This window comes from Corvus kubaryi, unplaced genomic scaffold, assembly GCF_017639235.1.
Source record: "Corvus kubaryi isolate FWS band 111438036 unplaced genomic scaffold, C.kubaryi_AGA036_p1.0 split3-131, whole genome shotgun sequence".
Classification (NCBI taxonomy): domain Eukaryota; kingdom Metazoa; phylum Chordata; class Aves; order Passeriformes; family Corvidae; genus Corvus; species Corvus kubaryi.
Genome location: NW_024582083.1, coordinates 5726853 through 5749494, shown reverse-complemented (window position 1 = coordinate 5749494; position 22642 = coordinate 5726853). Strand labels below are relative to the sequence as shown.

The 22642-nt window shown below is 35.0% G+C and overlaps 1 protein-coding gene across 22 annotated transcripts in view; it reads right to left on the bottom strand.

Moving 5' to 3' along the window:
• Positions 1 to 22642, bottom strand: part of TENM3 (teneurin transmembrane protein 3) — a 1314113-nt gene that overhangs the window by 1125011 nt on the left and 166460 nt on the right. For all 22 annotated transcript variants that reach the window (XM_042015030.1, XM_042015032.1, XM_042015041.1 and 19 more), the window contains exon 3: positions 5251 to 5303. The gene's annotated coding sequence lies outside the window, so the exon portion shown is untranslated. The remainder of the gene's footprint in view (positions 1 to 5250; positions 5304 to 22642) is intronic.

The window sequence follows — 22642 nt, the reverse complement described above, 5'->3', positions numbered from 1 at the left end:
TTGTCTCCTGCTGAGTTTCCTGCTTCAGGGGCATTCAGTAGGAATCATAGAATCATTATGTTGGAAAAGACTGGATCATCAAGTTCAACCACAAATCTAACATTGCCAATCCCACCTCTAAACAATGTCCCCAACTGTCATGTCTACACGTCTTTCAAATACCTCTGGGGATGGTGACTTAACCACTGCCCTGGGCAGCTTGTTCCAGAGCCTGACAACCGTTTTTGGTGTAGAAAAAACAAAAGGGACAGGAGATTTAAACACTTTTTTTCCCCTGGAATATGCAGCAGCTCCCAAACCAGTTTGCTCCATAACACTTGCTGGTACTCAGGCGCATGACAAGATTCAGATACAACTACATGAAAGTGCACACATCCTGAATCCCAAAGATAGGAGGGATGGTGGTAATAATTATACAGATTAAGTAAGCAAAACCCCAAGTAGAGAAGATCAGTAATTACTGTTGCTTACTGACAGAGACTGCTACTTTTCTTCTCCCAATGCATTGTTGAAATTTAAATTTTAATCTCTCAACTGGCATGCCGTATGCCAACATGAAAAAGGCAGAATAGATTCCTGTCTTACTGTTGGGCAAGTGAGGTTAGCAGGAGAATTTCTATAGTCAATTCCTGTTCCTGAGTAGAGGATTTGTGTAAATCCAGCTAATGACACTAAGTTGTTGGAAGCAGTAGTTTGAATTTTAAAAAAAAATCCCAAATCCCTCAATTAGAAAAAGTAGTGGAAGCTTTGGGATTTATTCCTATTCTATAAAATTCCAAATGAAGAAATAATTTTCCTCTAAGAAGCCTTATTTAATAGATAAGGAGTGAGAAAACATAAATTTTTATGCATTTCTGTGTTAGTATGATGTTACACTGTGCAAAATTAAGAAAACAAAAGCAAAAAACCCTGAATATTCCTTCTCTTTGAATAATTCAGGATAAAAAAATTTAGCTGTACATATTTTAGACTGATGACACTGAATCAAGTAGTGTCTGCATGTAAAGATACTACAAATAAAAAGTAATTGATTTTTTAAATCTCGTTTTTTTTAAATAGGACTGAGTGTCCAAGAACAGGCCAAGGGAAGTTCACTTATCTAATCAGTGAATATTTATGTAATTACTATATATTTCATGTAAATTACATATTGAATCCATATGCATGGCAATAGACCTGAACTCTAATTCTATTCTCCAAATTTAACCACTGAGCCCAAACAAACCCTTTCTCTTCAGTTTACTATATCTGGAATTTCGATTCAACTGACAGGAAGAAATTAGTGCTGCCTGGTATTAATTCTCTAATTAACTCTCTATTAATGAGTATGACTCTCACTAGATGGAAGGTAAGAAGTTCTGTTTGCGTGGAAAACTTGCCAGGGTCCTGTTATAGTCAGTCACAGGATTCTGGAGTACAGTAGGTAGAATGCATAATAACTGTGCCCTTCAGATCTCCTATTACATTTTTTAAAATGTAAACTCAGTTCTATACCCTAAAGAAAGAAACAAGAACAAGGTTTAGTCACTTGAAGTAGCATTAATACTAAACCATGAGAGGATTAGAAATTCTGTCACTTCACTATCATTTCCACCCTACCCTAGGATTTCCTAATGATTAACTATAGGCAAATATCTGCTCCATAGATTCTTGACTGTGGATCTCATTCAGAGGGGCTTAACTCTTTTTGTGCACTATACAGAGAATGTAGGTGTCTGCAGATGGTTCTGAATATTAGATCTTGCAATGTTTAAGTGTGTTTATGGATCCTGCCTGAAGTAATTTTGTCTGCTGGATGATGTCATCTCCTAAATTGCATTGATTTTTCTTGAAACTAGTCTTCCAAGTCACTTCAGTCCTTTGAGGGTCAAGAGAATCTCTTGAAGGACGTATGCAGTGGTTTTCAATCTCTTTCACTCAACAGCTATTTCTGTCTTAAAGAAAGAGAAGTAGTCACATAGCTGAAAATTGGAGTGCTGGGAACTCTGTTTTTTCTCCCATTAAAACACACCTGCTTGGCAAATGAGGATTTAAACAAAACAGATGATAGATTCTTGAAGTCGTAATTCTTCCTAATGCATAGGCTAAACAATCTCAACAGAAATTCTCTAGTGCTTAATATACATGTGTCCAAGGAGAAAAAAACTTAGGTAATAAGCCATGCAATAAATAAATATTTAGCATACATACCCTCAAGGCACTTCCATCACATTTCACCACAAAGAGCAATATTTACAGTGTTCAATATAGACAGGATTGGCCCAAAGCTGAACACACATGATTGCTCAGTTGTGTTACAGAAATAAAATTAAAAACAGTACTTTCATTTTTCAATTTTTTACTGAAATTCAGAAAAAAAATCTCCACCAGTATTTTTTTAAGAGGTAAAAAAACCAAACTCTTTTATATTTTGAAAAGGCTAAAAGCTACATCAATATAATAATGGAATTCAGAAGGATAGAAGGCTATCTTCTTTAGAAATACTTGCCCTCATGATTCAAACAGCATTCCTGAAGTAATTCACTGCAATGAAATGTATTCATTTTGCTTTAAATTATCTCTAAGACTTTACATGCCCCAGAATTACAGAAGTAAGGGGAAAACCCACATTGCTATAACCACTTGTACAAGACACAGTGTGCCCATCCTTGCATTCCACGCACTCATGACATGATATGAAAGACAGAACAAAGCTGATACTTGCCCTTTCCTGTCCCTGTCTTTGGATTGTAGCACTGCTGTCAATACAAGCTGTGCTCAAGAAAGAGTGCAAGATTCTGTTTAACTCTCTTCTAAGCATCTCATGTCAGGTTTGAAAGCCTCTATTCCTTTTACCTCTTGTCCTCATTTCCTCTCACGTATGCGTTGTATACACGTGTTCATTGTACTTCTTTAGGGAAATATATCTATATGTGTCAAAACTTAACTGGATGGAATAAACTACTTTGCATCTGGAGACTTCATAGAAACAGAAGTCATTTAAAGTACATCCTAAAATAAACTTCATACTTGTGAAGTACTATTATGTACAAATTAAATTCATGCAGTAGATATACAGAGGAGCAAGAATTGATGGCCATTTTTCTATCCCAATTAGAATAATTTAAAATATACAGTACATCCTGTCAGGTACAATGTGCTGACATCTTTACACAAAAGGACAAAAAGAGTAATACATAACAATAAACTCCCAGGACAGCATCAATTAACACTGCCAGACTAAGCAGTTCTTCTTACTTATCTTACTAGAGTGGCTTATTTAATAAACAAAACAAGACTTCTCAAGAGGATTGTAATGTCATTAGTTCTATTCTTCCCTTAACCTCCTATGCTGAATAGGGCTTTTTTTTTTTTCATAGTTAGGTGTACCTGTCAGAAATGTGACATATATTTTCTCATCCTGATACTTTATGTCCTTCAGCGATGATTCTCCTAGGCACCCTCAGTGGCATTCAAATAGGACCTTGGAGTATGGCACCCTCTCTTTCCCCTCTGTCCTTTTTTTTAAGTATGCTTTTTTTAACCCTTCCATATTTTTCACCTCTAAGGTTCCTTCTTTCCTACTTTTACTGAAACATTTTCACTTAGCCAATACTACTTAAATCTTGGCATGGTCAAAGTCTACCTGAGGTACTTGGGAAAGTAACAAACTACCTCATCAATTATATTTTTATATAAAGACAAAGCCTGAAAAGCAAGAGTGAAAAATGGAACAAACTTGGCAAGACATCAGCACATACAAAAAACATCAGCCATTTTATAATGTGATTTCCTTCATAACTTCCAAAATATAATAGACTACTGAAAATTTGGAGCTTTTTGATGAATCTAAGCATTGCAGGTGAACTGCAAGAATACAAAGAGAGGGTTAGGTAGCACACTGAGGCAGCATGAAAGTGGCTCCCCATATCTCACAGTGCCCTGGCATTTCAATCAAGAAGAAAAAAATAATTTCTAAAAGATTTTTGAAAGAAAGTTTAAAAAAAACAACAACAGAAAAAAGAATAAGATGACCAAAGACAAAATAGTGAAAGGCTGCATATTTCAGGAATTCTTCTGGGACATAAGACCAGGCTTGAAGTCCTTAGTCAGTCCGGGAATACAACATGTTCTGAAATGAGCCTTTGACTTTTTGTGTCAGCTTAGATACTCCACCTACATGTTTTTGTCCCATAAAAGCCCAATACTCAGATGATATGTGGCACAATCCCCAAAAACTTGTAGAACTTTCTCAGTACTTCTCCATTAATATCTGTTATTAATAAGCTATGTTTTTGGAAGATACAGTAATTATGGGACTTTTTTTTTTTCCAAGGCAGGGTAGAAAAGTATGGCTAAATATTAATTGATAGAGGATCTCCTATCCTGTCAGTGTATGCATTAAAACATATGCATAAATGACATGTGACAGGCTCTTAAAATACCAATTGTTTTAAGATAAAGTAGGCACAGAGATGATGACTAGAACACTAAATTACTGCTCGTTCTTTCTCTCTGGTTAACAAATCCAAGCTTAGGGCAGACCACAATGCCCTTGTCATCCTCTCTAACTTGATGACTTAAAAATAACAGTTCTAGTGAAAACTTGTCTTCTGTTACCTCTGTCCTTGAGAGACAAGAATATTTTCTGTAAGGGTGGACAGAAGATTTTAAAAATCAACTATTTTCTACCAGAGACATAGCTGAAGAACAACAAAGTACCACAAATAGAAGTCTGAACACAATATGACACTGAGGTATTCCCCACAACTGAAAGCAAACCAAATGTATTCTAAAGCTAAAGAGCTCTCAAAATTAATTAAATCTTTGAAACTAAAGTCAAACTTATATTTCTTAGAGGAATAAAAGTTGTATCAAGTAAAAAATTTTTAAAAAGTGAAGTTAGAAAGCTTTCATATTGAAAAAAAAAGAATCCTTACCAAGTTTATTTTCTAGTAGCTTAACAGTATTCTTTTTAATCTTGCACAAAGAAAAATATGGTAAAAATGTTACAAGCTTTTAATATTTTATTTTCACACATGAATCCTTTTTTTTTCTGCAGTTACCAAATTAATTGAGCTTATCCTTTTAAACAAGATTAAAGTGAAAATTTGTCTTTTATATGTAAACAGCTTCAGGAACAGAAGTCTGTATTGATTAATGCCATCTACAATTCTTTGTTATCAGCCAGATAGTAAAAAAGAATTAACATTCTCCATTTTTTTTTTCTGATAAACCAGAAGGAATAATCATTTTTAAGGAGGTCCTTACCTTTAAAGTCTTTTGCAGTTTCTTTTGGCAATCTGTTGAAATGGGATATTTACCTGTTCAAAGAAGATAAGGTATTATTAGTGATATCTCAGAATACACACTGTAAGCAAACCACATTCATTAGTTAGTTAAATATATATGGATTAATCTTAATTATGTTCCCCTCTGTGTATTTCTCTGATTCTCATCAAGGAAGCTGCAGGGTTCATGAAATATGATATGCTCTGAGAATTTCAAAAAGGTTAAAAGAAATTATCTCAATGTGATTCGGGTAGCTCCTAAGTGCTGACTTCCCACTTATTTTTGCATTTATGGGCAAAACACCTTTATATAATCTAAGCATATTTTAGTACTCTTTTTAAGCACTAGCTGCAGATTTTTCAACAATATCTGAAATCCAAGTGACTATGCCTACAGAGAATTTTGTAGTCCAGCAGTTTCTTGAATCTTGTTCCTTTCCTCTTCATCTGCTCTTGTTTAGCACTTCTGATTTAAGTTCTAATGGTCAAGGCCATTTTTTATTTCCCTAATTGAACATTGTCTCGCACAACACCATCCTGACTCAGAGGTATTATGACACCAAATAAATAAATACTGTATGCAATTCAGCATAGGGTACTGTTGTATGGTACATGCAAAGAGTTAAGAAAAATATTTACTAATAGCTCATATTTCCCATTTAGTTATGGATTTAAAAAGTTCATTACATTTTCTGCATCAAATAACTTATTCTTAACTTACAAACTCAAGAAACACACAAAGAAACACAAGGAAAGCTATTTCCAGAGCTAAAATCAGCTTATTTCTCATTCTTTTCATGACTTCAGTGATCACAGAATATAAATTTTGTAGAAATCTTGCCTTATTTCCTGTTAGGTTGTAGCATTTGGAGGCATATCCCAACAGAGTGGAAGTCTCATAAAAGCAGCTTTCTGATAAGAGCACATGAAATTTACTGTCTCACTTCAGTGCATCTGTTGTTTTTCATTTCTTTTCATCACTTTAAAGCTACTAAATGATAACTGAAACTTTGCTTTTGCCTTCAATATGAAACTATGAAATGCCCCCACGATCACATATGATAGCAGTGTTTCACTCTATTTCAAGAGCAAAATTTTCAGGTAGAGTCTTTTGGTAAAAAACATTCTGTTTTCATTTCTGGCATTAACAAAGTTTTTAGTGACAGTGCTCCCAGAGTTTCATTGTAGAAAAAAAAAAAAAGTAGTTGAGTGGGAAGGTACAAGGAGGGGTGAGGAAAATAAGTTATTTGTAAACATAAGGAATGAACAAAAGTTTTCATTCTTTCCTACACTATTTACTATACTTGTAAGAGCCTTCATATTTATGCTATAAAAGAAAAATCGCAGCTCAATATATCTTTTGTTTAAAACTTATTTCAGAAAGTAAGTCACTAATCTTTAGTAAAGAAATTATTATGTAGTAAAAAATAGGACAGATTTACCTCTGTGAGTAAAAATGGGGTAGAAATTACTCTGTGTCAGTATGGCAGCTTTTATAATCTGAAACACTGAGAAATATAAGATAGATAACAAAAAGGAGTTTCGTTTCATTTAAAACACTGTATTACTTATTGGAATGTCATGAAAAAAATACATTGCATTCCCATCTCTGTTCAAAATATTTGAGAACCATATTTTGGGAGAAGGAAATTCTGCACTAAAACCTGTTCATGACCCAATATAGCTTTTGTCCCTTATCTTTGAAGGACTCATGACCTTAGGAAAGATCATAACATCTTTTATGGCAATAAAATAATTATCTGTTACTGAATATTCAGAAATAACCAGAAAATACTGAGTTGAAACTTCAGATATGCACAAATGATGAAGACAAGTGTTAGAATTATAGTTCGGGGTAGAAGCACCATTTTGAAAGGGATATCCATGTATTTCTAAATCAAGTACTTTGTTGCCTGCAAACCTTCAAAAAACAAACAAACAAGTTTTTACAAAAACACAAATGTAGAAATTTACAGATCATGCATATTTCATGAAGTTTTAAAAATTTATTATTGAAAAAAACATATGTTTGTTTATGGACTAAAATCAGTCATCTTTTAGCCTTACAAATTCTCCTTGTGTTAGCAATGATAATCTGAAATGGCTTCTGAGCAGATAATTCCTTATTTGGGGGACTGCACAATGGACAAATTGCTTATTTTGGGGACTGGACAATGGATAGCTACATACAGTCTCAGCTGTAAGCAAAGATATCCTGTACAAAGGGTTATGTGCTAAAATAATACATTGTGGTCTAAAGGATAAGAAAGATAAAATCATATAAACATATGATGAAAAATAGCATGGGAAATCCACACTTTTGGGCCATTTTATTATTTAAAAAGAAGAAAGTATTTTTAATAAAGGTTACCTCCACTTTTTGTTCAGTTACATACTAAAAGAACAATAAATTCCATTTATTTTCACCTGCTTTTTTTTTTCTTGACTATTTGATACTGACATCGACATTCTTCTATTTGAGGGTATTGGAGTTTATTTTCTAGCAAACAGGATATTTTTATTGTAAACATTGACTAAACTTTTGCCATTCTCACTGTAAGGATACGACTGCTCCAAACTTAAGCACATGTTTTTGGTTGTATGGGCCTTTTCATCACACAAGCATCTGCTACTAGGCAAATACAGAGCTGACACATCCTTGTATTATCTAAAGTGATTAATAGCTATAATTATGGGTGGCAAACATCTATTCTAGCATTGCCCTTTGAAAAAGGTGTTCACAAAACTGAGGCCAGTGTAGATCTGAAGATTGCTAAATTAAGTATGTTATCATGGTAGCCGCTCACTGTACATTGTACCAGAGCAGAGTGAGCAAAAAGACCTTTCTAAAACATTACCAACTTCTTCTGTCTTTAAACATTTTGATGAGTTTTTGAAGTGTTATTTAAGAATGTGTTAATCTAATACTCTTGTCAAATACATTTATTTTACATACTGTAAAATGCAGTCTTCTACTGTATTTTAGCATGCAGATTTTCTATCACACCTCACTAAACGTTGAGGAATTCAGGCATCCCTACAAGTGAAAGATAATCTGTTTTCTTTGGTGGCAGTTTTTGATCTACAGCTACTACTTAAACTACTTGGTGGGGTTTTTTCACTGTTAATCTTCAGAGTGCATCCCAGGGTAGTCTCTTTGGGTACGTGACTGTGAGATAGTAGAATCTGAACTCTGTCAGTGTCTTTGCTTCAACATGCATTTGATCATATGAGCCTTTTCAATGTATACAATGCAATTTTGCTAGTTTATCAGTGATTTGTAGAATCATAGAATGTGTTGGGTTGGAAGGGACCTTAAAGATAATTTAGTTCCAAACCCCCTGCCATGCGCAGGGAAACCTTTCACTAGACCAGGTTTCTCAGAGCTCCATTAAACCTGGCCTTGAAAACTTCTAGGGATGGGGCATTCACAGTTTCTCTGGGCAACCTGTTCTGGGGCCTTAAGCACCCTCACAGTAAAGGATTTCTTCTTGGTATGTAATCTAAACCTATTCTCTTTCAGTTTGAATCCATTCTCCCTTGTCCTGTCAGCACACGTACTTGTAAAACTCCCTCTCTATCTTTCTTGTAGGCTCCCTCCAGACACTGAATCAATTTGTATTCATTTTATTGCATTTTAAATTCTCTTTAACTTTGTCTGAATAATTTATGCAAGTGACAAACTATCCTGAATTACAGGCCTGTCTTGAACACCTAACACATGCCCATTATCCCATTTAATTTTACTTGTAGTCAAAATAAGAAAAATATAACCATTATCTTCAATTTTATCCTTAGATTCTCAAATAAACCTTTATAATTTTGATCACAGAATGAACTAGGTTGGAAAAGACCTTTGAGATCATCAAGTTCTTTTATATTTATGGTAAAATTAAGTAGGGAAAATCTGACTTAAGTGACTCAGAACTAATCAGTGTCAACCTGCTTCAGCAGCTGCCAACAGAAAAATCTTTTTGTAATTGGTCAGACACTAACTACTAGACTGGAAAGATTGAATTACATATATGTAATTTTAGCTCTAAGTTTTTCTCATTTTCCTTAAGCTTTCTAATTTCTCTGTCTTAAATGTTCTCAGCTATAAATGAAAAATTCATGTATTACACAAGATATTATTCTAAACATGATTAAGTCTAGAGTATATTTTGAAAATTAAAAATCTAATGAATAATGATAGGTCATGTTATTATGACCTACAATCATAGACATCAGTCTTAGGTTCAGCAGAAGGTCACTCACATTCAAAGTCCAGTAAGGTATTTAACATCTGGAATGATCTTACTATCTCTCTAACACAAAGATTGGCAATGGACAGAGGAGAAGAACTTTGAGGTTCATTTCTCTGACTGTCTAAGTACTCAGTCTCTTCTGATCTGTTAGGACCAAAGGTACATAACTCTCTTTCACCCCTCAAGAGTTCTACAGTAATTTTCTTTGCATGTGCTGAAACTGCAAAATAATTCCTACTCATTGCTGCGCCTGCCTCATTACAGCTGTTATTTGTGTGTCAGTGCACACACACACTGAGTGACACATGGTAGCATTAAAACAAGTGACAGAACTGACCTTAAAAATTTGCAGTTTACACAACAGCATACAGCTCATTTAAAGACAAGAGTTAAATAACTTTCAATAATTTAAAACAAATACAGTTTACTTTCATAATGCTTTTAAAGAAATTTAAATCTTGACAACCAGTCACCTTTTATTTTTGAGACGATTAGAAATACAATTGATAATAGGAGTACAAGCACAATAATTTGGATCTACATAAAGTCTTTGATAGTGTCTCAAATGATAATCTTCATCTTAAACTGAAAGCAGGAAAGATTCACGTTAAACATGGGAACAGATAAAGAACTGATTAAAGTAAAGTGATTAGAAAGTAAAGTGTTGAAAAGGGCCACAGGGGAGTCAGTTTTTAGATCTTCATTGCTTCTAATCTGCATAAATTACTAAAACAGAGAAACTAGTTGTAGAATTGCCAAATGCACTGATGACTTAAAAGTGAAATGAAATAGTAAGTGGAGAGCAAAAGAATTAAATGATAATTCCCCTTGGAAAACGGTTTACATATTAAAAGGAAAACAAAATTTAAGACCAATAAATATAACATACAAAGCATTGCCTTTTTTTCCTTAGAGAAGCTCAAGAAGCCTACTTTTAAATACCACACAAACTTTAGGGAACTTTTCTGAACCTGTCTAGATTATTGAAAAACTATGAGAATGACAAGCAATTCCCATATACTGCAGCTCCAGGTGGGGGGGAGGGGGAAACAACTATCAGTTCAGAAAAAAACTTATGATCAAAACACATGCAGTAGTACAATATGGTACAATAACTAATATTAAATGCCTTTCTATTTGAAATCTCAAACCAAAGAAAACACCCCCTTACACTAACACTACCAAAAAGTTACCAGAAAATGGAAAATATTTCCACTGAAATTGTTCTTGCCCTCTTCCCCATCTGCAGGAACTCATGCCTTCTGATCAACAAATCAATATGATTACGCAGAAGTGTCTTATTGTTTAAAATACCCGTGTTCACACATCTCACAACTTTGACATCATACATTACTTATACGCTTTGCTTATGTATACATTCTACCTACTTATACATTTCACTTGTTTATCTTATACTACTTATACATGTATATCACTCTACTTACACATTTTCATACTTACACTTTTTACAACTTCTACATAACACAGTACTTATGCACTATACTTACTTATATATTTTACCTACTTATGCATTTTACTTACTTATACATTCTACCTACTTTTACATAATACTCTACTTATACATTTTGCAACAGCTGTGCATGAGATCTCACACTGCTTGACTGGTTTCTCTATTCTGTCCACGAGCTCCGCACGCACTTTCTGATAATATGATTGGTTTTAATCCAGTGCAGCACAGCCCTTTTTTATCTATTCCTTGCTGTCTTGGTATTTAGTTTTTCAGCTTCTTCTTTCCCAATTTAGCACAGTTTACCTTTCAGTCCTTGATGAATTCCTGAGGGCTGTAACAGGTGGGGATCCTGATCCGGGCAAGCAGCATCAAAATGATGCCAGCAACAAAACCTATCCAGTGATCAGCAGCCAAGTTAGTCCAGGAAATTCAAACAACAAAAGAACAAATAGAAACCCAACCTACCTCTCCCCTCCAGCCTTCAGTCTGGAGCTTAAAAACCCTCTTGGGGCTGATGTGCTGCAGCTGAAGGTGGAAAGGCCAGGTGAAGGCGGTGAGGGTAATTCCAGCCTGGTCCCACTCTGAGAGCTTTGGTAAAAATAACTAAAAATGGTTTGGCTAGGGCACACTATCAAGGTTCAAATACTTTACAACACCCATCTCCTAATTTTTCAACTCAAATAAAAATTAGTATCACCTAGCTCTAGTGGAAACACAGAAAAATAAAACATTACTCAACACAATTAAAAATAACATTTGTGAACATTATTATGGGCTTTTTGTGTGTTTGTTTTTGATTTTTTATTTGTTAGGTTTTGTTTTGGGGGGATGTTTATTATTATTTTTTTTTGTTCTCTTTTTTTAGCTTACAGACAGTAAAATAGCATAGAAATGTTGAGGATTAGACTTACAGGAAAACATCTACCTATACATTACTGTTAGCATAAATACTATAACCCAGTCATAGCCTAGTAAAAATGCATGAAACACTTAAACAATTAGAAAACACAAGTTAGAGATGATGAATGAATAAGAGGTATCTCATAGGAAGCCAAATATGATGATGCTCACCACCACTGTAATTTGACCCATGCACTATACTTCAGAAATAGTGTTGTAATTATGTTGTTTATATTCTTCTGAAATCACTATTGAAATCACTATTTGTAGGATAAAAATATAAGAAAATGAAGAAAATGTAAGTTTCAAAAACCTAAGTAATGGGTCATTACATTCTTTTTTATGTAACAGATATTCTAATGTGGGTTCACTATCATATCTGGTCTTCATCCATGTCTCTCTCTAAAAGTCATAGTATTTGGTCTTAGTTTGTACAAAGACCTATCAGAAAAAAAAGAACTAAGTGACTGCAACACAAATGGCCATACTCAAAAGAAGAAAACAAAGAAAATGGGAAGAAAAATTATGTGTAATACAGCTATATAATTACATGTACATATGGTCCTCACAACAGCTGCATAAAGACAATGGAAGCATAAGCATTTATAGTGTTGATGAAATTGCATTCCTGTGTCCATTTGAATGGCAGCTGAAGTGACAATTTTAAGTTCAGCATCTGCAAAGCATTTTTGCACACTACACATAAGAAATTATGATCAAGAGATGTTTGTATCAGTGCATACAGCTAACAGGGGAAATGAATTTGTATGTACGAAGAAATGAAGAGAAAGTCAGAGAAGGAAGTTTTTATTGCCACACATCTGGTTTTTCAGTATCTGGTTAACAAATCTAATATCTCTCTCAGTGCCCACCATTTTAGAAATACCTGTAGTTTGACAGACAACTTGATATCAAATACAGAAGGTTTCTATATTTAATATTCCATTGCTAATACTTCCTTTGCTTTTTAAAGGTCATTAATGTTATTGATTACATTAATTTGAAAGCTGCTTGAATTACACTGCAAATTAATGTAAAATGAACATCTGTGTAAGTTGACAACAAGCAAAATTGCTGTGCTCTTCAGAGATGACTCCTCCTGGGTGTTTTCCCCATTGATCATTTAAGCATAGCAGAAGCAAAAGAGTCCAAATAGAAGTTCTCAATTATTTTTAATGTTCTAGTGAATAGAAAAAGTTTGACCATTTTTCCTTCTTTTTTATCAATGGCATCCAGCAACAAGACAGCTTCCTGGAGAAAACTAGGGACTGCTTAGATTACAAAAGCAAGTCTATTTATTATTTTTGTACTTATGCTAAGTATAAGAAACCAACAGCACAGTCTGATAACAAGTGGCACAATAAATTTTATGAATATGGTCTAGCATTTTTAGTTCTTTAGGAATCTAAACATAGAGGAATTCTCTCTTCATTTAGAATTGGGCTGAGCGATAAGAACGTATCTACCGATATAATTCTTTAAATTAAAAACAGATGACCTTGTAACACCACTCAAACCAAGACTCTCTTGTAATACCATCTAGTGATATTCAAGACAAAAGAGACTTGCTTTAAAGAATTGAGGTTAAATGCAAAACTCACTATCTATGTAAGCATAGCTTTTAGGAAAAAAACTTTATAATGGAATTCCAAGTCATAAATCTGGGCATTTCCCTTCACATACATTCTGACTTTTACGAAGTATATGCCTTAAACTCACATAACTTCTTAGTTGTGCTGGCTATGCCTCAAACTCAGATAATTTCATAGTTGTACTGGTTTTAGAACATGGATTTATGAACTTATAAAATCTACCTACTTAGCAGTGTCATATGTTTAAAGAAACAAGTATAGTATCATATTACAGAATTAGTGCACATAATTGTGGGGTTAATCATTATCCTATGGTAGAGGGGACAACCCGTACACATACTACTATAATTAGGATTAGTTAGACCAGTGAGTCTACTGACATCTCCTCATGTAATTTAATCAGAAATACTCCATCAGCATTTATTTTATGGTCTATTAAAGTAATGCATTTGTTGTTGCAAATAACTAAAATCAACAGTCCCAGTGCAAGGGGACATCCAAACCACAAAACTGTTGAATAAGCTAAAGTTTTGCAAGTACTTTTATCACAGGCAAGTTCTTGGTAAGAGATTTAAGACCAGAGCTTTAAGAATTATAAACTGCTGTGAGTGATTACTCTTGCCTTGCAAGCTAAAAAATATAAAAGGAATATACAAATTCTTTGTCAGCATCAGCAAAATATTTATGTCCAGTGATTCTGAATGCTGAACTAAGAAATGTCACTATTTCTCACATGAAATTTGCCATTTTATCTCTGTGGCTGAAATTACTATATGAAGACAAAGTATCTATAGAAGTTTTGAGTTTCTCTGGTCATCACCCTCTATTCATTGAAGGAAACATTTTTTACTATTAAATTCTTTTTGGAATAATTAAACTTAACATGCCATAATTTTCTTAATGTTTCTCGAACTATGCCGTAGAAACAGCAATTGAATATCCCTGTGAAAATCATAGAAAAAAACCCCTGTCATATATTATCCACATATAGAAATGGATGGTAATCTACCAATGATGAACAATTTTAAGAATTAAATTTTCAATGTACTGTGAGAAAACCAAAACATGCAAGAGAGTTTTAGAGAGTTGATTTCAAGACACACTTAATGATCTCTTACAGATCCTGCTGTTTAAAAGCATTTCTTTTGAGCTATTGGCATTAAAATTAAATTCAACTGAAAAAAAAATTTCATTTATGACAGTAATGTATGACCAGAGTAACAAAACGGGCATACAGAAGTGAAGTGACACACACATTAAAAACACAAAACAAAACAAACTCCCTTACATTTGAAACAGAAATTATCATTGTTCAAATCTAGCAAAAAGTCTGATTTTGTTGTTATTTGCCCAGAGATAGCATCATGGCTCTCAGTTTCACCATCTAAATTGATACCTTTCTGAACTTCTCTATGAATTTGTTAAGTTGCAGAGCTCACTGCCTCAAGAGACAAATTTCTATTGCCTCAGTTCAGAAAGTATTTCAAACATTTGTCAGCATGGGAAAATCTGAGTATAAATATTTAGCTAAAGCTACACATTTGCTTAAATACCACCCTGCATAGCAATGTATATTTAATTCCTCCACAAACTAGGAGTAACCGTAATTTGAATCCTGTGCCAATAAAAAAAATCCAGCACACGTTCTTCACTAATCCATGGAACTAGCAGCACTTGGCTCTTTAAGGCTAGACAGAAGATGTTCTGTGAGATACAAGCATAGGCCATCAGCAACTGGCTCACTCTGCTGTGAGTTCTGCCTCAGTTCACAGAACATCCTCCCTCTGTATTATGGAGAATAAAGAATAAAATCAGGTTATTTTTTTACCTAAACATTTCTTTTACCTAAATCACACTTCTTTTACCTAAACCTGAATCTTATAAGAACCTATTATTTCAGACATCTACTCCTCTGCCAAGGTGCAGAATTTAGTTACCAGATTTGAAGAGATTTAGGAGACTGTAGGGATCTGGCAATAACATGAGAACACAAATAAGCTGTAGGAAACTATGTTAGAAGAGAATCTGATGATAACTAATTGTAAAGTATCATTTTACTAAACTGCATTAAATTGTTCCTTCTAGGCCAAGAAAATTATTCAAAAATCTTGCAATATAGAGTATACTAAATTTACAAAACTGAAAAAAAGCTTATTTTTTGCATAGCAAATACATCAACTGAACACTAGTAGCTATGGAAACTGAAACAAGGCATATTTTTTCCTCAGAAAATAAGAAATCAAACTTACATTGCCAGATTAACTCTAACAGTTACAAGATATCAGAGTATAACACATGAATGGTTCAGCATCTTATCCACAAGTATTATTGTGGTTTTATTCCCATGAGATCTGCATTCCTTGCAAGCTGCCACTAATTATAAATCAGCTGATACACCAATACTCTTAGGCTGTGTTAACATTTTGAATGTGTTTGCTCACCTTACCTTCCTTACTGCAAGTCCAGCTCCTTTGAAATAAACAAGTTTTGTCAACACTACAGTTGTAAGCTATTTTGTGATAAAGGCTATTCTATGCACATTAATAATACTGACAAGAACAGATGGCAATTATTGCTTTTAACAATTATTTTTTTTTCTGTTGGTATTAATTACGTGTGCTTAATTTCTGTTGTTATGTCCACTGGGCACCAAGGTAAGGTGCTAAAAATCTGCCCAAACACTTTCATCTCATTGACAGCAGCAGAATTCTTATTAAAATTGAAACATTACTGTCATTTTAATTAACTCATTTGGGATGCATAAAAATTCATCATTATTGATAGCTATTTTTAATGCTTTTCTAATATTAAAGTGCTTTATAAAGTGATCAGCATTCTTTCTAAATGTATAGTTAAAACATCATCTACTGTATTTAAAAAATAGAAATACCCATAAAATTAATAAAAGTATCAGTCATATGAATCACTAGAAAATTCTCTACCATTCCTAAGTGTGCTGAAAAATGTCTGTTTAAATCCCTTTGGGTTAAATTCCTGTTCACTGATTATCTAGGAATAGTACTCTTTCTATTGTGTCTCTAGCAGAATGCTTATATCCAAGTCAGGCAGCTAGGTGGTTCTCTTCTGCGGTTGTATTAGCAAGGGAAGAATAAAATTCCTAAACACTGTGGTCTGTAATAGCCAACACTCTTAGCAGGGAGCTGCTTAACCTTTGTCAAAAGATAACACCAAAACCATTCTTAAACAAACAGCCATCTCAACAGGGGCAGGCCTGCTTTCAGTTAAGCTTCATTGCCCCAAGCTGTTTCAGTTCATAGTTTTCAAGCATTCAACCAATGATCTGAAGACACATTAGGGATATTATAGACTTCAGAGCTATCCATTACCAAACCACAATAGTAGCATATAGTTCCAGTAGTGTGAAAGAAGACCCTGTCTGGATCTTTCTAAAGATAGAGAAAAAGATACAGTGCTGATACAATTTACTCAGAGGCTAAACAAAAAGTGTCCCTGGAAGCACTGGCACATCAATTTCCCTAGACCAACAGGTTAAATACACGGGCAGGACAAAGAACTCAGGATATTCCAGACACAATCAGGCATATACGACTTGATACTCCAGCAAAAATTTTGACTCTAACTGCCTTGTATTTGGATTTTTATAAGTCCAGGCTAGAGTACAGACCAAACACATGAAACTCTCTGAAATCCTACCTATTCAGAAAATCCATGAAAAAAAAACTGACTTCAGGGCTTTGCATGAAATGAGCAGACAGGAATCCAGTTACCTCTGAACATTTCAAGCCTTTGTTTGTTGATTTTGAAACAATGTTCTCTGGTTCCCGTATGTAGAAGCTTACCAACTTTGGGGTACCCCTTATTGTATCAGAGAGGAATTTACAGAGCACAGCTGTAATCTCATAGCTGGTGATCACCTTGGAAATGGAGTCATGATTTCAATGAAATTTGGTGAAAGTGTAGTAACTTGATGAAGCGCGCATTGGAGAAATGCCAGTTAGTTACATACGTAGTTCTTAAAACAAGGTTTCTGCTTTACAAGGCATATATTTCAGCCTTTTATCTTATTCTTAAATAAATCACTGATGGATATTCCTAGTCTCGGAAATATTTTTTAATCTTACTTTGATGAAGGTAAAGAATTTCTGCATTAGAGTCTTCTAGTATGCTCATTCTGGTGCTAGTTTAACAGAATGGAGTGTGTAAAAATTAAAGTTACATCTTTAAGATTTGGTGAAATTGTAGTATGTGTAAATAACAGAAGATTAATGATTCACCTATCAAAAAAAATAAAAAGGGGTTACTTAAAAATTGCTTGAAAAATGTAGTTAAAATAATATGATAATATATGGTGGGTTGACCCTGGCTAGGTGCCTGGTGCCCACCAAAGCCACACTATCACTCCCCTCCTCAGCTCAACAGGGGACAGATAATATAATGAAAGGCTCATGAATCAAGATAAGGGTGGGGAGATACCACTCAGCCCTCACTGTCATAGGCAAAACTGGCTTGACTTGGGGAAATTAATTTAATTTATTATCAAGCAAATTAAATTAGGATAATGAGAAATAAAACCAAATATTAAAAACCACCTTTGCTCCTGCTCCTACTTTCTTTCCAGGCTAAACTGTACCCTCAAATTCTCCAACTCCTCCCTGCTCAGCCACACCCGAGGACAGGGAATGGGGCTTGTTTTCTCTGCTGCTCCTTCCTCCGCAGAGGTAGAACTCTTATTCACACTCTTCCTCTGCTTCAGTGTGGAGTCCCTCCCGTGGGAGACAGTCCTCCATAAACTTCTCCATTGTGAGTCCTTCCCACAGGCTGCAGTTTTTCAGGAACTGACTGCTTCAGCATGGGTCCCCCACGGGGTCCAGGTCCTGTCAGGAGCCTGCTCCAGTGTGGGCTGCTCTCTTCACGGATCTGCAGGTTCTGCCAGGGGCTCTGCAAGGGGTCACAGCATCTTTCAGCCATCCACCTGCTCTGGTGCGGGGTCCTCCGTGGGCTGCAGGGGCACAGCTGCCTGCTCGTGATCTTCACCACGGGCTGCAGGGGAATCTCCGGCCCCTGGAGCACCTCCTTCCCCTGCTTCTGCACTGACCTTGTTGTCTGCCGAGGTGTTGCTCGCCCATATTCTCATTCCTACCTACAGTTTTAATGGCAGAGGGTTTTCTTCCCTTTCTTCATCCAGTTATCACAGAGGTGCTAACGGTGTTGCTGATGGGCTCAGCTTTGTCCAGCAGCAGCTCCATCTCGGAGCCGGCTGACGTTGTCTCCATTGAACACTGGAGAAGCTTCTGGCAGCTTCTCTCAGAAGCCCCCCACTGCCGTCCACCCACTACCAAATACTTGCCATGCAAACCCATAAAATGATAGCTCACAGTTTACCAGAACATTGAAAATGCTTGGTGCATTCAAACAAATAAAACTAAATAACCCAAGTTAAACTTTATGATCTTTAAAATTATTCCTGTCTTACACTAAGGTATTTTTTTTTAAGCACAGAAACTCCTTTTTAATTCAATGATGACTCACAACAGTTGATACTGTTTATCATAAATGTTTCAGAAACAAGTTTAGTAACTTGAATAAGCATCTTGGCAGTATATCAGCAAGCACTGTTTTGGAGACTCCAAATTTAAAGCAAATCTATTTTTAAAAATCCTCTTTAAAATATATATTATAGTTATTCCCTCCGTATTGCTCATATTGGGTCTCAAAAATGATTGCTGTTGCAGCAGCAGCAGGTGACCAGTCTGAACTGAAAATCAATCTTTTGAAAAGTGGATCATATGCCTGTGCTTAGGAATTACAGGTATCAACTAACAGGATACCCAACACACGAAATTAGTGAAAATAAAGTACTTGCTTCAAATGGAAACTGGTGAAAAATTATTATTAGTCCAAAATAATAAATAAAAATAAATTAAAATTTATGCATACATATACCCATACATAACTATATATACATACAGGCTTAAACTAAATGGGTTGTTTTTTACAGCATTTGTAAATGGAAACATCTTTCATAAAACAAAATTTGAAATAATTCAGGAAAAAGGACTTCTAGCATTACAAACTATTACAGCCTAAACAATTGTTCTGCACCTGGACTTGTATGACATACTTGTTTTTAATACTGTTGTAGATCTTGGAAAAAACCCAGAAAATCTTTCATTTCTCTCTTAATTATTTTATATAGATGTTGAGGTCAGCTAATGATTTTTAGGCTGTATTTTGAGGCAAGATAACAAATTCTTTGCAATGGCTGGGAGACTATTGATATGACTGCTGAGTTATTATCAAATGGCTGGCTTCCACCTCGTTAAATTGGTTCTCTTCAAATTGTGTAGGATTGTAGTGCAGGATTCTAAATAAATATAAGAGAGGCTTGAACTGCTTGGTAAAGTAGAATTGGAAATATCTTTCATAATGCTCTCAACTTTAAGTAGACAATCTAACATCCTTAAAATTTTGAGCTACTGGGAGGACTTCATGAAGTTTTCTTAAACCTCGTGGATTCAGGAGGCTTAAGAGACAATACAGTGTGCTATTCGATCAAGAAATTTTCTTCCACGGTGCAATTCTCACTCAAAAGATTTACTATGATAGTACATATCAGTTTTAATATGATTCTCAAAATACAGCTAGGGTATAAAGCTAATCATTCTCACCCTATTAATGCTTCAACTAATTTAATTCAATGTGATTTCACACTCGGTCTTGGGGCTCCATGTAACCTTCACAGCATTCTCTGACACTGATTGAATGTCTATGGAAGGCATAGTAGACTAACTGGAAAAGTATTTAACCTCTATTTCATATCTAGTTCACAGCAGTCATAACATGCTAAAATAAAAGGGTGATAGCCAGAGCAGTACAAACAATTCAGTAAATTGTACCTATGCAGGTACTTAGGAATTCATTTTTCTAGGCTGCAAGATCTTCTCTTTTAAGGAAAAAAAAATGAAGTTAATATGTAGAAATAAAACTGTAAAATCACAGTCTTCTAATTCATAAAATGAGAAAATATTGAGGTCACCTATTGTAACATTTTCAGAAATTGAAAGATTTTGAATGTTTTCCAGTTAGCAGATATGATCTCCACACTGAAAGTTATTTTTGCTTTCAGCTTACCCTGGAGTTAAAAGTGAAAAATTGGCCTAATACACTGAAGGAAATTTACTGATATCTTAAATTTTAAATTCCCTAAGCAGCAACATATTTAAGGGAGAGCACAAAGGCAGCATGGCGCTCTATACTGCCTCTAGCATAGACCAGATAGTTAGAAGTTACTGGTCTTAGTACATAAGCCAGAAGCAACAAGACCATCAAAAGACCTTGTAGCTCATTGGAATTCGGAATTAAAAGCCTATTGTTTTATGAGAGAAGGTTTGTATAAATAGCTTAAAGTGCAATGAGAAAGTTGGCACTGATGTTTTCTTTCAGAAATGCAATTTATGAAACATGCCATGTTGATTAACAGAATATCCCTTTGAAGACGATACAGAAATGGGCATTGGTCTGCAGGTCAGAAGTGGTGAGCAATTGCTTCTGCATTACCCTTTTTTTACCCCCTTCTTTGATTCTCATCACTTATTAAATTATATTTACCTTGACCCACTAATTTTTCTCACTTTTGCCATTTCAATTCTCTTCTCCAAACTGCTGGAATAAGTGAGCAGCTGGTGGGCTCTTAGTTGCAGGCCACAGTCAACACAACTTCACAACAGTGAAGCCCTTTCAGCTTAAACTAGTCATTTAACAGAAAAACAAATAGGAAATTAACATGTTATTTGAATAAACAACAGCCAAGAAACCCAGAGATCAGTTGTTTTGGTTGATTTGAGTGCTTCTTTCTGAAAGGACATTTTCAGAATGACTGACTTGTGCTGCCATTGGAATGCCCATAGTGTTGCTCTTCCTCACCCACACAATTATGAAAGAATATTGCCAGTGCCACAGTCTGAAGCATGAGTTCTCAAATCATAAGGTTTGGCCTGAGAGATGCTATGCAGGTAGATACGCAAACAATGATGGTCTCAATCTTTCATTCATATTTGATAACAAGAGTAGTCTATTATTCTAAGAACCACATTCGTAGTCATAATCTCATTGCTATTAAGCTGTTTTCCATCCTGTGAAGTTATTCCATGCAGAAATATTAAATCACTTCACAAAATTGATGACAACTACCCCAAGAGCAATGACATGAGAAAATATCTATGGGTAATCCAGAGTATAATTTTTTTTAATCTTCAAATATCACAAAAAGTGCACAAAGATAGGCAATTCTGCACCTGAGTCTGTCTAGCATTAAGCAGTTTATCCAGAATTACAACTTCTACCATATGAATGTCCTTTGTCTCCTGATAAGAAACAAGCATTTCCATTCTCTCAGTGTTGATCCAGTTGAATCAGTGGAATCAGGTGGTGACTGATAAACAGTGTTCAAAAAAAATAAGCCTGACAGGATATATTAGTTCTATTAACTACATGAGAAATGAGGTTTGCATTTTTCTCCAGGGATGAGGTTTTCTGAAAAGTTTAAATTTAGCAGATAGTTTTTGCAAACATGGACTTTTTGATATGTGACCTATGGGAAACATGGTCCCTAATTTCAGGGATGGGACCAGCAGTTTGTGCCCACAGTGCCAGTTGCTCCCCTGGCTCCCTTCCCTTACAGACCTAGTGCAGATGACTACAGGAAGACATAAGAAGGAACGGAACTGGAGAACCTCAGTGACACATACAATCTCTAAGGATCACTCCTGTTCCTCTTCAGCTTCACCAGGTTACAAGATAATGGGAGTGCTGAGAGAGTGGAGAAGAAGCTGACACAGAGCACAGAGAGATGGTAAGATTTGTAATGCACATGTGGAAGGGAGTGAGGTAAGAGATGAAGATGTATGGGTGAAGTCAGCTGCTTCTCCTTCACTTGTTTGTACAGTGTCACAGTAAAACAATATCAGCAACACATGCTTGAAGCGCACCAAGTTTCTTCTGTAACTTCTGTAGTTCCTCTGTGCTCTTCTTGTGTTATTTGGAAATAACAACACAGATACAAGATATGAAAAAAATGTCTATAATCTCAGTCCCTTGTCATCCTTTTTTTAAAGGTTTCATTAAATATTATGGAAAATCTGATTATTTGTTTAGAGTTCACATAGCACATCAAGTGTAATA